The following is a 15,223-nucleotide window of genomic DNA, read 5'->3' on the forward strand; positions in this document are numbered from 1 at the left end:
TCGTCCACCGGCAGCTACTGGAATGTTATCCATAATAGTAATAGGGTCTTACTGACAGAGTTGTATACCGAGGTTGTTACCTAAGAAGGCAATTAACACTGCTTAGATAAGTTATGCCACAAGAAAGGTCAAACAAAACAATTGAAAGGAATATGTGTTTGCACACACAAGTATTAAAGTATAACATTCCCGAGGAAAAATAAGGTATGGTATACGTGATAGGTCATCAAGTACATAACCATTTTGATAAAAGGCAAGGAGTATCATGATGTTTACCCATACCATACAGTTTGGATAATTGATCAAGAACAATTTAGCATTGCTCTTCCAATGTTCCTGTTGACAATTGAAGTACCACATTCGTGCTTCGATGTAGCATCGACATGGTCATCAGATCAAGGTTGGACTTTGGGTACACAAAGGATTCATCAAAATTAACTTATAAAATAAGTCATATAGTTTGCGCATGGAAGAATGGCTAATCTTACATATGGAACAATCTATAACAATAGGTCCTTAGGCCCGGTGTGCCAGGCAAGACATCATAGTACCAGGTTACATAAATACCAAAGTTATAATTACTAGGAAATGTCCCAACCATCATATCTGCCCGAGATTTATATCTGATTGGAGTCGGGATACCTCAGGCTCGGTATGCCTGAGAAGAAAAGGGGCGACAAAATCGACAAGATGGTGATGCAAGATCCTCGGGATATGAACTTCGGAAGCAGTTATTGAATCATGAGTTGGATCATAAGACACCTGAACTCAATGCCAAGACATTCGTGACCACATGGAAATATATTTTTTAACAAAATGCAACCGAGTTCTGATATGAGAACCATCATCAAGGATATCAAGGCCCTTGTGCAAGCCTCAGTTAGCTCTTATGACGGAACTTAATTTCTGTGATCAAATCAGTCAGTGGCTTGGGGTGCATAGAGAAATTATATGGAGTGAAGATAGCAAATCTTCAAAACATATAACACTTCGCAAATGCGTGAATGACTTGGGATGATCCTAGAGGAAGCAAAAAAAAAACTTTCACATATTCAGTGCGGCAAGAATGCACGTGGTCCTTGGGAAAACACTTCTTCTTATCAATTATATTCTTCATGAGCTAGGCACAGAGATAGTGCTTTCAAAAGCTTCATTACAAACCATGGAGAAGTTGAGGGTGTGGTCATTGGGCTCAGCAACAATCCCTCAAGATTTTGATGGGGATGAATTTCCAAAAATTACAAGGTGAAGGAGATAGCATTTGTCAAGTCAAATGGTATAATGTCGTATGCTCAAGGGAACGACAACAATTTAAACATTGGTTGAAGGGTGCACTCGAAAATACAGATTGAGTAGCACGACCAATGCTAAAAATAGTGAGTCAAGAGCCAACACACCAAGAATGAAAAAATTAGTTGTTATTCCCAAGGCAATAGGGTTGCCAAGAGTATTGGGATCACACATCAAAGTTCACTTGTTGGTATTCCGGTTTGAAACAACACGGGACCAAGAAATGAATGGTGATGGCGAGAGGTAGCACTATATCAAGAATTCTTAAGACGTGTGCAATTCTCACGACATTCTTGACATAAAAGATAGTAATACTCCAAGGTAGAAGATAACATAATCTGAATAGCAAGGAACTTAAGGGACAACACAAAACATGATCAAGTTTGTGTTGGAGGGAAGGCCATAAGGTTTGTCGATGATAACACAAATCATCGAGGGGAAATGATGGTAGTTCTTATCATGAAGAATCTGATTGATACCGTGGAAGAGTTCAAAATGCTGATGATTGATCATGACACATTTGTCGAGAAGTTTCATGAAGATGTAATCGTTCAACGAGGACATCAAGAAGGGAATGATGGCGCGAAAGGTTGTCAGAATCATAGATAAGACCGCTAGCTCCAAATAGAGATTGCCTTTCAAGACAACGAACATGATATTGAAAAACCCGATGTAAGCTTAATGCATAGTCGGAATATTGCTCCAGGGATGGAGGACATAGATGGCATGGTCAAGTTTAGAATGATGATGATGATGATGATTTAGCTTAGCAGCTTGGAATGACCTCATCAAGTACAAACTCGTAAACAAGGAAAATTACTAAAAGTTGTTTAATCGCAATGCGTACTCGATTCAGTTATCGATGTACTTGCGTGTCCAACGACTCAAAACACGAGGAAACTGGAATCAGTGAAATGTCATAGTTGATGAGGAGCTCATAAGAATTTAAATAGCTCCACGATATTTTTGAGATACTAGAGACAGTACTCAGAGGTAGATCGTAGTAGAGGTTAGACTAATGTGTTGATCTATGGAATACTAGCACTTTAACTTATCTATGTATGGGATCAAAGAAGTACAATCATGGTGGAACCACGGTTACAAAGTACCAAATCACAAATACAAGATTAAATCATAGAATTAATGATTATTTTTACAAGAAGTTTCTATGGTAGGATCAACGTCGTTTCTATGGCCATGAACACAAGTTCAAGGTCGACTCGCACTTCATCAATGCATCACCTGCCATTTATTCCTCGCCTTTGATGAGGTTACAGTTTTGAAGGAATATCTGGCAAAACACTAGAAGAGTAAGACTCGTGAGAACTCTTGGGATCACAATGATGTAGGAAGGCATAGGTTCAACCCATCCGGGAATCTTAGGAACCTATACCACAAACTTGAAGAGTAATCAAGACATGCTTGACAACAGAGCATGGCCGACAAAATCATAGGATACAATTTATCAAAGGGAGAAGACAGAATTTACCAAAGGCATTATGTATCAGGGGAACAATATCTCAAGATTTTGTTGAATGTAAAGGATGTCGTCGGATAATAACCCAGAAATGAGTCTGGCAGTCCACAAAGGACCTGTTGTGAGTAGCGGTACTCAATCAGAGGGAGATAGGATGCAACGCATCAGGTTATAGAACATCTAAAAAATATCGATACTTAATTACCAAAGAAATTAGGATTTCCAGGTTGGTGTATCATAATCAGATGCTCTGATCAAATACAAGTAAGTTGAATGGACTTAGATGGACAACCAACCAAAGTTGATTTGTCGAGAACGAGCTCATGTTGGGAAAAAGATTTGAACCGGAAGATAATTTACAAGGATCAACTGATGATTGTGTGCAATCACACACGAGTAGAATCAATAAGCTCAAAGGACGATCACAAAGGATTTTTAATGAATGCTGCTAGATATATGGATTTAACCATAACACAAGCAGATGAGAAAGGTCATGCATAATAGGCTACTGAGGATTTCAGAAGATCGAAGAGTAATTCGAAGGACTTTGTGAGAGACATGAATAACTGAGGACAAACGAATCCCCGATAAGTTAATTCGTCATACCTTGTATAACAAGAGCAACTGGAAAGAAAAATATGAATGAAATTTGTATGTAGTCATCCATAGTGGTTGACGGAGGAAGGGAAATCACAAAAGCGATGAGCACAAGTTCTCGAAAGAACATCACAGAGTATATTCGGAGTCTTCTAAGGAATCAAGCCATCTCCTAGAATTGCAGGGTTCTCCGGGAGGAAGTATTTACGAGAACCTAGAGTTATAGTTAGCAAAATCTTTAACCCAAAAGAGAAGAGAGAGTAGAACCCACAGTATAGAAATGGAGTAAAAGATACTAATACCACCCAATTGAGATGTGGTCCCGTAAGCCACAACATCAAAGTTAGAAAGTTTTTCAAGTACTAGACTCCACTTCAGCCAAGGAGTTGGAAAGGGGGCTACCTACTGGCAGTCGGCTCTGATACCAACTTGTGACTCCCTCGATTTGATCATACACTAATCATACACGCAAATGCGTACGACCAAGCTCAAGGACTCACGGGAAGATATCACAAGACAACTCTAGACACGAATAAAACATCCAAGCTTCGTATTACAAGCCAGGGGCCTCGAGGGCTAGAATACAGAAGCTCGATAAACACAATAGTCAGCGGAAGCAAAAATATCTGAGTACATACATTAAACATGGGGCACCTTAGAGAAGGCTAGCACAAAAGATACAACGATCGAACGAGGCGAGGCCTCCTACCTGGGAGCCTCCTAACTACTCCTAGTCTTCAGCGGCCTCCACGTAGAAGGCACCGTCGGGGTAGCAGTCGTCATCGGCGGGATACTCCATCTCCTGGGCTCCATCAACTGGTCGCAGAAATGGATCAATGGACAAAGGGGAGCAAAGAAACGGTCAGTACTCATCCAAATTACTCGCAAGACTGACATCCGAACTATGCTAAGTATGCATCGGTATCAAAGGAAGGGGTTTATAGGTGGACTGACTGCAGGAATGCGAGAAAGAGAGGGAAGATCTAGTCCTATCGAAGACTTGCATATTCACGGTCTTGCAGCAATAGACGAGAGTAGAACAGGTAACACAAATAATAGTCATATTGTTGCAACAATAATTAATATGAGGTCACGCCTAGAGATTCTCCCTCGAATCCCTGCGAGGAAGCAATCCCAGGGCAAACATTCCAGTTAAGTAACAGTTGTAGTTGTATAAGATCGGGACACAACTCTAAGTGGTCCTATAACTGTGGACACGTCTATTCCAATAGATAAGTTCTTCCCTGCAGGGGTGCACAACATATTCCCCGTCACGCTTGATAAAACTCTAGCCGTACATGATTTTTTGGGTCATGCCCGACCTCGAAATATCGACACGTCGTAGCGCCACCTAGACTCAACAGAGAGGCTGTGGGGACCCCGACTTACTAGTCGAGAATCGCCGTGCTCAGTGATCCCAGAGATCAATGCTCACCGAACACAGATACTGAATAAAGAGTCTTACATCCGAGTACCGATTATTGTTACAACACGTGACCGAAGGGTCAAGCTCACAAGACAGGGCCTAAGGCCAAATCACACGAGTACACTAATAGCGGAAAACAAAGGGGCTAAGAGGGTGCCCATGCCATCAAGCCTACACCGACAGGCATTTTGACTCGGAAGCGTCCTAGTTCGCAGGGGTGTCGCCGAATACATACTCATCTCCAAACTCCGGTCCTTCCATGTCTGGTCAATAACATAACCAGTGGCAAGCCAATGAGTGCTTTGAATGTACTCGCAAACAGCCCATGATATGAACAATGAAAGTGAAGGATAACAATATCATGCGTTTCTAGTATAACTCGTCGGGGTGGAATGATCATGAATATGCATCAAGTTAAACAATTACTCTTGAAGAACAGGTTACAGATATCAATATATCTACCGAGGGCTGAACCATCCGGGTTCATCCTATATGCCAAGTCACAGAACTTGGTCATATTATTACTTTCATAACAACACCTTTTTCAGCACCACACACACACACTTGGTTTATGCGGAAATATGAGGACGTAGTTTAAGAAGGATTACCCAACTGTCCTTGACCCTAGACACGGCTATTCGAATAGTTTACACTCTGTAGAGGTAGTATGCTGGACCCACGAGATCCGGGAAACTTCCGTGTCATCCACGATTCGCGGTATATCACATACCCGAGGTCAGTACCCGATCAATGCCTCTCCTCTGACGATACTAGACAAAGAGGTCCACTCGATTGGTACCCAACCCACATGTTGTACGTCTTACGAGCACCAACTCTGGACAGTACCAACCATGCACGAACCAACAGTGTGACTAGAACTCATAAAAATGGCATAGTCGTCCTACCCGGCACGACCCCATCACGAGAATGACTACAATCACTCCCGCCACTAGTAATGTGGCTCTTTGCTAGCACCGACCAGAGTAATTAACATAGCCCCTTCCCATAAGGGGTAACGTGGTCGTACGGGTAAGGTTGGGACGGTCGACACATCATAAATCTAATCCCATTTCTGAAACCTTACTCACACAAATACCAGGTGCATCACTTCACCAAAAGTGACCACCTAACTCATCATCACCCTCGGGCATTAGTGGCACCCAACGGGGTTTTCATAAACTCCTGGTTTGTGACAACATCATGCTCATGATAATACTATAGCTATATTTACTTGTCAACATGGTATTAGCATGACCCTAAGGGGTAGAGTCAAGCTCAGTGCATGTCCTCCGGGGGAGCCTTCAGTAACATCATATCAAATGAGTACCGACACTTATGATCATATGCAACGGGAACACTTGCTATAATAACATGCAAAGTAATCATATGCTCAGTCATGGTTAAAGGGCTGCTTGCCTTGGTCAGCTAAGTATCCGGGGTCTTCGAGGCTTTCCGCTCCGATTCCCTCGTCACACGGGTTTTCTATCGTCGATAAACAATAATAAGGAATAGATCACACAGAAACAATCCACAAAGTCATATTAAAAATGTTCCCTATTACTAATAAATCTAAGATATCATTTTAAAGATGATTGCCTTAATTTTCTTTGAAGAAATAGTTTTGAAAAAAAACCAAGAAGAAGCAAAACTATTCCATTTTAGCCCCTTTTAATATTGTAAAATAGAATAGTTGCTGGGAAAATTCATCTAAGCATATCATTAAATACTACACATTTTTAGAAGAATAACACTGGAAGAATTATATTTTTACACTAGTTAAATGTTTTTATAAAAAATCTTAGAAATCCAGGTTTAAAAATAAAATAAAAACACAGGCCAGCTCCTGGCCTGGCTCGGCCCAGAGCTGGCCTGGCCCATGGCCAGCCGACGGCTTGCCGAGGCGCGCGCGCCGTCAGGTTTGAACCTGACGCGCGGGGCAGTGCGGTCGGTGGACGAGGCCAGCGTGGGGGAGGAGGCTGGGCCACCGACAGGTAGGGCACACCTGTCGGGGTCGTCTCCAACCTCCAGCCAGAGAGGAGGAGGAGGACGCCGACGTGGTTGCCGACGAGCTCAAGCTCTAATGAGCACGGGAATGGGTTCGCCAGACCGTCGCCTACCTGCTGGTGGTCGAAACAACGACGGGGAGGCAGGGGTTCGCCGACGACGAGGAGGCTGTGGCGGAGGGGTTTCAGGAAGTGGTCGAGGGGGTGGCTAGAGACACGGAAAAGCTCAGGCGAGTTGGGGGAAAGCTTCCTGGGGTCAAGGGTGTCAGTTTGGTGGGTCGAGGGGCACAGGAGCCGTTGTGTAGCCGGAGATCGATCGGAGCTCTAAGGCGGAGGGGCCTCGATCGATCTCGAGCACCAGAGCTCTGCTGGTTTGCTGGGGTGGGTAGGGAGGTGCTATTGGATGCGGCGAAGCTATCTGAGGGGTGCTGGAATGAGGGGGAGGGCTATTTATAGGCCCGCGACGGTAAGCAGACTCGGGAGCGCTGGTGACTCACCGTGGCGCGCATGGGGGTGCAGAGAGACGTTGGGGTTGAAACCACAGTCTCAGGACGTGGTATTGGACTGCCCAAACCGTCTGCTGCAGGGAGAGAGAGAGGAGAGCCGTGCATTCATGGCTGTTCAAGCTTGGCCGAATCTGGAGCGCGCGGGCATGCGTCGCGCGAGCTCTAGCGTGAGAGAGGAGGGGCCCTGAGGCTTTCCTGACGCAGAGGGGCTCTCGGGGAGGAGGTTGGACATCTCAGGGGAGGCTGGAACCGGCCGAGGGCATCGCCCCAACCTCGGTGACTCCCTGTAGCACGCCCAGAGCGCAGTTTTGGCATTCCACGGCATGCTGGTGCGCTCTAAGGCACTTTGGACATGTCTAGTATGTCCTGGCACTTGCTGGGGGTGTGGCTAGCCGTCTGGTTTTAGTGGGAGCTTCGGCTGGTCAAAGGAGGCAAGAAATATTGGTGCTGTCAGTCATGAACTGAGGTCTAAATTGGGGTTTTTGGCATTTCCACTTTGAACCAGTGAGGGGTCAGTTGACTGGGGTTAGATACAGGTGCTGGCTGCTTAATCTAAGAGTTTGAAGCAAAGGAGTTTGGTTTAGCTGTGGCTAAGGTGGCTTTTTCCTATCTGTCAGAAGGTGTTCGACAGTGGTCACAAGGGGTTGCACCCCACCACTGGTGCTGAGATTTATCAGGTTTGGTTTTGGTGATAAACCATGGAGTTCCACCAAATTTGAGCTCCAATGGACAAGTTTAGCTTTGTAAACTTAAAATCGCTCTAATATGACCAGATATGTTCCTTCCAAAGGGAGTGTGGGCAAACTAAGTCCCACAAATCCCATTTTTGGTGTAGAACCCTCATTTGAGGTATTAGGAACTCGTGCAAAGTTTTAACCTCATTGGACAAACTTTGCTGTGTAGAGTTGCTCTAACTTGATTCTGGACAAACAAGGTTTTTGGGGTATTTGGGGTCCTTATCCACCTTTGATCATGGTGAAACTTTATGTGGACTCCATACATGGATTAGGGACATCACTGGAATTTTCTAGGAATTTATTGAGAATATTTCCTTTGGAAATATTTCAAAATGCCAAAACAAACAGAAATAGCTTTTATAGTTTGAATCAATAAACATAATATAAAATGGGGTTTAAAATCTTATGTATGGAAAATATATGTCCTTCTGATCATCTCTAAGTTCAATCAGATTTTTCCAAAGCAGAAAAGTATTTTTCCATGTTGGAATACAAATTCTCACCTTAGAAATGGACACGTGCTACTGCTACAAAAGACCTTCCAACGGCGCCAGAAATAGGTGTGTCGACGGCACCAGGAATCCTTCTGCTACGGCTACGCCTTAAGGGACTTTCTAGGAAAGTATGCAAACGATTTCCCCCGTGGCCTTGGAGCCTTGCGTTGGTGTTCCCTCGAAGCGGAAAGGGTGATGTAGCGTAGCGGTGGTAAGTATTTCCCTCAGTTTGAGAACCAAGGTATCGATCCAGTGGAGGAGTATCACAAGAGCCCGCACAAACACAAAAAGCTTGCTCCCAACGCTATGAACGGGTTGTCAATCCCTTATAGATTGTTTACCAAGTGAGAACTGAAAGAAACAAAGTAACAAAGCAAAGTAAAAGCGGAGGTCTAAACGATGGATGCGAATAGACCTGGCGGCCGTAGTGTTTACTAGTGGCTTCTCTCATGAAAGCAAGTAGATGGTGGGTGAACAAATTTACTGTCGAGCAATTGATAGAACCGCGCAAAGTCGTGACGATATCTATGGCAATGATTATATCTATAGGCATCACGTCCAAAACAAGTAGACCGATACTTTCTACATCTACTACTATTACTCCACACGTCGACCGCTATCCAGCATGCATCTAGTGTATTAAGTCCATAAGAACAGGGTAAAGCCTTAAGCAAGATGACACGATGTAGAGGGATAATCTCAAACCAATGATGAAAAGCCCATCTTTTTACCCTTGATGGCAACTACTTAATGTGTGCCTTGCTGCCCCTACTGTCACTGGGAAAGGTCACCACATGGTAGAACCCAAAACCAAGCACTTCTCCCATTGCAAGAATCATAGATGTAGTTGGCCAAACAAAACCCAAGACTCGGAGAGACTTACAAGGATATCAAATCATGCATATAAGAAATCAGCAAAGACTCAAATATATATCATAGATAACATGATCACAAATCCACAATTCATCGAATCTTGACAAACACACCGCCAAAGAAGATTACATCGGATAGATCTCCATGAAGATCATGGAGAACTTTGTATTGAAGATCTAAGAGAGAGAAGAAGCCATATAGCTACTAACTACGGACCCGTAGGTCTGAAGTGAACTACTCACGAGTCATTAGAGGGGCGATGATGATGAAGAAGCCCTCCAACTCCAAAGTCCCCTCCGGCAGGGCGCCGGGAAGGGTCTCCAGATGAGATCTCGTGGAAACGGAAGCTTACGGCGGCGGAAAAGTATTTTCGAGGCTCCCCTGATTTTTTGCTGAATTTTTGGGAATATATAGGCCAAGGATCTAGGTCAGGGGGCGGCCAGGGAGGCCACATGTAGTGCCCCAAGTGTAAAGCTTTCCCTTTTTGTAACCTTCCATGTGGGACCACCTTGACATTGTCATGAGAGCTATCTATGCATGTATGATTTCATGTGTCACCTTGTGTTCTTCTTTTGCATGCATGCATCCATGCCATACCATCCTTGCCATACCTTATGATTCTATGTCATGTTATGATTGCATGTGATCTTGCTAGGTGTGATTTTGTGATCTTGTGATTTCATGTGTTGATGCACATATGATGATGTGGTGTGAAGTAGTGGAGTGTGGTGCTTGGCATTATTTTCAAACCCCCTTGTTGGTTTCAAACCTTTTCTCTCTTTTATTCCCAAGCTCAAAATTTCACTTGCTCTTTACCTGCTTTTAAAATGTCCTCTGTTTACTAAATATTGTGGGTATTATGTTGTGCAAGATTTGGTGTTTTGTTAGGTGTTCTAAAGGTGCAATAAATCACAAAACAGTTATTATAATTGCTGTTTTGTATTTATTTAATTGCCCCATAAAATTCCTTTTGCATTTTATTTAAAAAGGTTATGTATTTTCAGGTCCAGGGGCATTTTTGTTTTGATTTAATATTCAGTAGTTAGTGCTGTGGGCCTTTTCCTTTCTCTATAATTATTCTAATTAGATAATAGCACTAGAGTTTGTTTTCTTTATTTGTTGCTCTAGTGGGCTTCCTGCCACTCAGAGAGGCCCGGCTCCTCCTCTCCCTCGCTTCAGCAGCCCACCCCGCGCCTCCTTCTTCTTTCGCTAACGTCGTCACCTCCTGTGCGCTTTCTGTTGGAGCTATAGAGAGAAGGAACTCAGGAGGCATGACGGCACCGTCCCGTCGAGGCCCCATAAGTACCTTGGCGTTCGTGCCTTTTCCCTAGGGTTCCGCGCCTCCCTCTCCGCGCCGCCGCCATCTCCCCCATCTCTCTTCCCCCCTCCGGGAAGTCTCTACAGACTAGGGTAGCAGAGAAAGAGCTGTCCTCCACCGACGATCCCCTGCCTCCCGTCGAGTTCGGCACCGGCAGCTATGTCCAGGGGCACGGGAGATCGCCCCGCACTCCGTTCCCACCGTCGCTGAGGTCGTGGAACGCCCTCCTCGACGTCCAGGGGCTCGCCACCGCCTCGGTCGTGGTGATCTTCTTCCTCCACGATGACCTGCAGCAGGGAGCTGCTCCGGTCGACGTCTTCCCTCCGGTTTCTTCTCCAAGCAGTCCGGTAGCCCCATCTTCTTCCCAAGGTGAGCAGGTTCGCCTCCTCCTCCCTTCTCCCTCGAGGGAGCCGGCGATCTGTTTTGCAGGGCGTCCCTGACCCGAGCAGTAGCGTAGGTAGGTGATGTGCGTATGTACCTTGTTGTGCTCGTGGTGTAGCTAGGTGGAGAGAGCTAGCTCCAGGTAGCAGCCGACAGTAGCGTAGAGGAGGTGTACGAGGTGCCACTGTATCACAGAAGAGAGCCACGACGGCCTTCCTGTCGCCGGTGCATCTCGGTGCAGAGCAGAGCGCGCAGAGTAGTAGCTCACCTAGATTCAGACCGTACCTTTGTCAGGAACGATTCGTAGCGCAGTGGTAACAACAGATGGTTGTCTTCAAGAGGGTGTGGGTTCGAATCCCAGCTTGCCCCCTTTCCAATTCCTGCTTCTTGGCATAGTGGCATGCAACAGCTGCAATTGCTCTATAACCTGTTCTTTCCCTTGTTGCTGTCGACCTAGAGGCTGCAGTAGAGTGGTAATGCTGTTGGGTGTGCTAGCAGGGGATCCAGGGTTCGAATCCCTCCCCCGTCCCCTTTTATTTTTTTTGTTTTGTTGCAATTTAGATCTGTTGCTATGTTTGCTTGCAAAGTTGCTGCACATGCTTGGTCTTTTGTGGGTATTCATTTTCACTCACTTCAGCTTGTGTAGCCTAGAATATTTTGGTGATGGTCATATATGTTGTGTGTGTGTAGGTGATGCCCATACATGTGGAACCTAGTAAGTGCATGTAAATGAAGCTTGCATAATACTTGCTTGGTAGTTTTCCCCTTATGATGTTCTTGGGGTTTTAGAGCTTATGATGGGGTTTGTGCTGATGAGATATGTGTGTGTGTGGAACTTCCCCACCTTTGCAAACTATGCACCTTCACATGTCCATATGTGAGAGGGCATGGTGTTTTATGTGTGGGGGTGACTTGTGAGAAGTATTTGAGTTGTTGATGTGCATGACACAAACATGGGGTTCAAACCCCCATGTCACTTTGTCATTGTGCACATGAACACAACCTTTGTAGATGTTGTCTTAGTAGGAACTACATGAAATGATGCCCATTCCCTAGGCATGATTTGGGGTAGTTTTCTCTCCCTTAAATTTGTGGTCACTTGTTCCAAGTAAGTGCCCACATATTATATATGATTTTGGGGTAGAATCTCCCAAGGAATCCAGTGGTGAAGTTTGTTTTGCCATTAGGATAATTTATGGGGTTGACATATTCAGATTTGTTGCAAGTTTGATCCTTGATCCCATGGAATAGGTGGAGCCCAAGGGCATGAGTTTTTGAGTGTTAGTAGTAGGGGTTTTTCTATACACCATAGTGGTGTCATTTATCACTTGGTGTTATGTGTGTGCAAACTATGCCTAGACAAAGTGGGCATGTGGCTGAAAATTTCAGTTTAGTGAAATCTGGAATTTCACTAAGTCTGGGATTCTGGAAACATTTTCTTCTCTTATAGATGAGGATGTGCTGGTCATTCTGTTGAGATCTAGCCTTAGTTCAGTGCTAGGATGTTGAACCGGATATGTTTGTGAAGCTCCCTGTCAAATTTCAAATCATTTGGAGTCCAGTAGGTTGTGTTTTGAATGCTCTCAAAAAGCTTCAGAACAAAGACAGAAACTCAGGTTGAGGAATTTTCACTAAGTCCCTGAGATCTGATGGTTTTGGGAAAGTTTGTGGCCTTGTATCTTCTAGAGTTTATTTCCTTTTGCTGTGATTCTTGCTGGTGTTCGTAGTGTTCTTGGTTGGAAACAGCCACATATTTTATTTTTCATGATTGAAGGCCTCTAGCTATGTTGCATGTAGCTCCCAAAGAGCTAAGATGCACATTATGGTAGATTATGTAGTTTTGTCTTTTTGATCATTGTGTGTGCTTAGGGGATGTTGTGGTGTTCTTCCTTGCTCCATTCCATCCATTATGGCTTGTTTTATGTCTTGGCAACCTGGGAAGACCAGATTTGTGCCATTTGAGTGTGTGGTGTTGATTCTTCCACGTAGAGCTTCATATCTTGTTTCGTTGATTCCCGTTGATCCGTAGCTCCGTTTGCAATGTTCTTTATATGGTTTTGCATCGTTTTCACGAGATGCATCTGTTCATGCCATCCTCATGCATGTCAAAATAGCTTAGTGTACAGTTCTGTCAAGAAACTTGCAGTAGTTTAATTTGCTTGTGCTAGTGATAGAATTAGTGATGCATGCCCATTTTTTTCATCTCATGCATTATGTGATTGTTGCATCTTGTGGTGCTTCTGTTCATTGGTTGTTATTCTCATGTTGGGTAGCACCGGGATCGAAGAACGAATACGTGGAGTCAGGAGAGTACGTGCAGGACGAACCAGAACCATTCCAAGCTGAGGATATCACAGGCAAGATGATATGACCTTGATTCCATCTCTAGACTTGTTATGCTAGTTTTCGTTTCCATGTCATATTGCTCGCTGCCTACCACTGTAATTAAATTGCCTCTTCATATGCCATGAGCCCAAACACCGTTCTCCTTCCTAGCAAACTTGTATGGCTAAGTAGGCTTGCTCAACTACTAATGTTAGCGTTGCTAGATGGAGGTGCTATGACTCATGTGATAACATGAGCTTTGATATCATTATCTTAAATTCTGTTATTTAATTAATGCACCTATATACTTGGTAAATGACGGGAGGCCTAGCCTTTTGCCGGGTGCCTTGTTCCGTTATTACCGCCTTAGTTACCGGTTACCTGTGTTTGATTCCATAATGATCGCTCCTAACACGTTAGGGGTTGTTATGGGGACCCCCTCGATAAATCGTGTAGTGCTAAGGCTTGTCCGGCAGGACCCAACATTGGTGTTAATTTTCTAATCACTTAATAATAATCTGCATAGGGAATAGCTACCCCGAGGATTTTAATCAACAACCCGGGCCAATGCTCCTCATGAGTGTTGGTCCAAACTGGGCAGACTATGGGGCCACCACAGGGCAACCTGAGGTTTGGTATACCTGTAGTGTGACTCATCCGGCGTGTCCTGAGACTGAGATACGCGGCTCTTATCAGGGTCCTCGACACGTCGGGAGGTCCTGCTAGCCTTGCCTTACCTTAGCGGTATATCTTGCGTATAGGAATACCTGTGAAGCTTTGGTTTCCCCCAGAGTTAAGGTTTTCCTCTAAGGAATCCGACGAGATCACGAGATTCGTGATCGAGGATGCCTTTGCGGCCTGTGTTCGTTTGGATGGACTAGTTGGAGCACCCCTGCAGGGTTCAATCTTTCGGAAAGCCGTGCCCGTGGTTATGTGGCAACTTGGAATATTTTGTTAACATCCGGTATTAGAGAACTTAAACATAAACTAATAAAACTGCCAACTGTATGCGTAACCGTGACTGTCCCTTCGAAGATCTCTCTTCGATCGGGAACACGGTGGGGTTATTAATGCCGTAGGTAGGTGTTCAGGATCACTTAGTGATCATGTAATTCTGACCGCTAGAGTAGCCCACCTTCATAATTACTTCGCGTAAGTTAGCCACTTAATCAAGCTTAGGATGCTGCAGCCTTATACACTTCACCCTTACCCTACCTAATAACATGACTAGTTCTGGCACCAAGGTCTTAGATTGCTGAGTCCCCGTGGCTCACGGATTTCCCCGAAACTCCCAGCAGGTACAGGTACCCCAGAGACAGATGATCCCGACGGCACCCAGCTGGCGTGGCTGTACGACACGGAGACAGACCTCCTCTATGTGAACTATCCAGAGGACTGAGGTGTGGTCGTGATCGTGGGCCTGCAGGCAGGGTAGCATAGCATTTCCATGTTTTGTAGTCCGTAGCGGAACTACCTTGATTGTATCTGTGATGTACTCTGAGTTATTAATAAGAAGACAGTTGAATCCCGAATTGTCTACTTTTATTATTATTTGTGCTATGTTACTTGCTTGCGAAACGCTTAGATGCGCTTATTTCCTATTTGGGGGCCTCGACCCCCAGATCGGAAAGGACCGCATCTTGGTCGTTACAAGTTGGTAATCAGAGCCTTACGACCATAGGAGCCTTTGTGTGATCGTACTTGGCCGAGTCGAGTCTAGGAAATGTTTAGAGTCTTTGTTATATCGGAGAGTAGGATTCTTTTTTCTCCTCTTCTATGCTCTGGTGAGGTTCCCG

This window comes from Hordeum vulgare, chromosome 4H (genome assembly GCF_904849725.1).
Source record: "Hordeum vulgare subsp. vulgare chromosome 4H, MorexV3_pseudomolecules_assembly, whole genome shotgun sequence".
Taxonomy (NCBI): Eukaryota; Viridiplantae; Streptophyta; class Magnoliopsida; order Poales; family Poaceae; genus Hordeum; species Hordeum vulgare.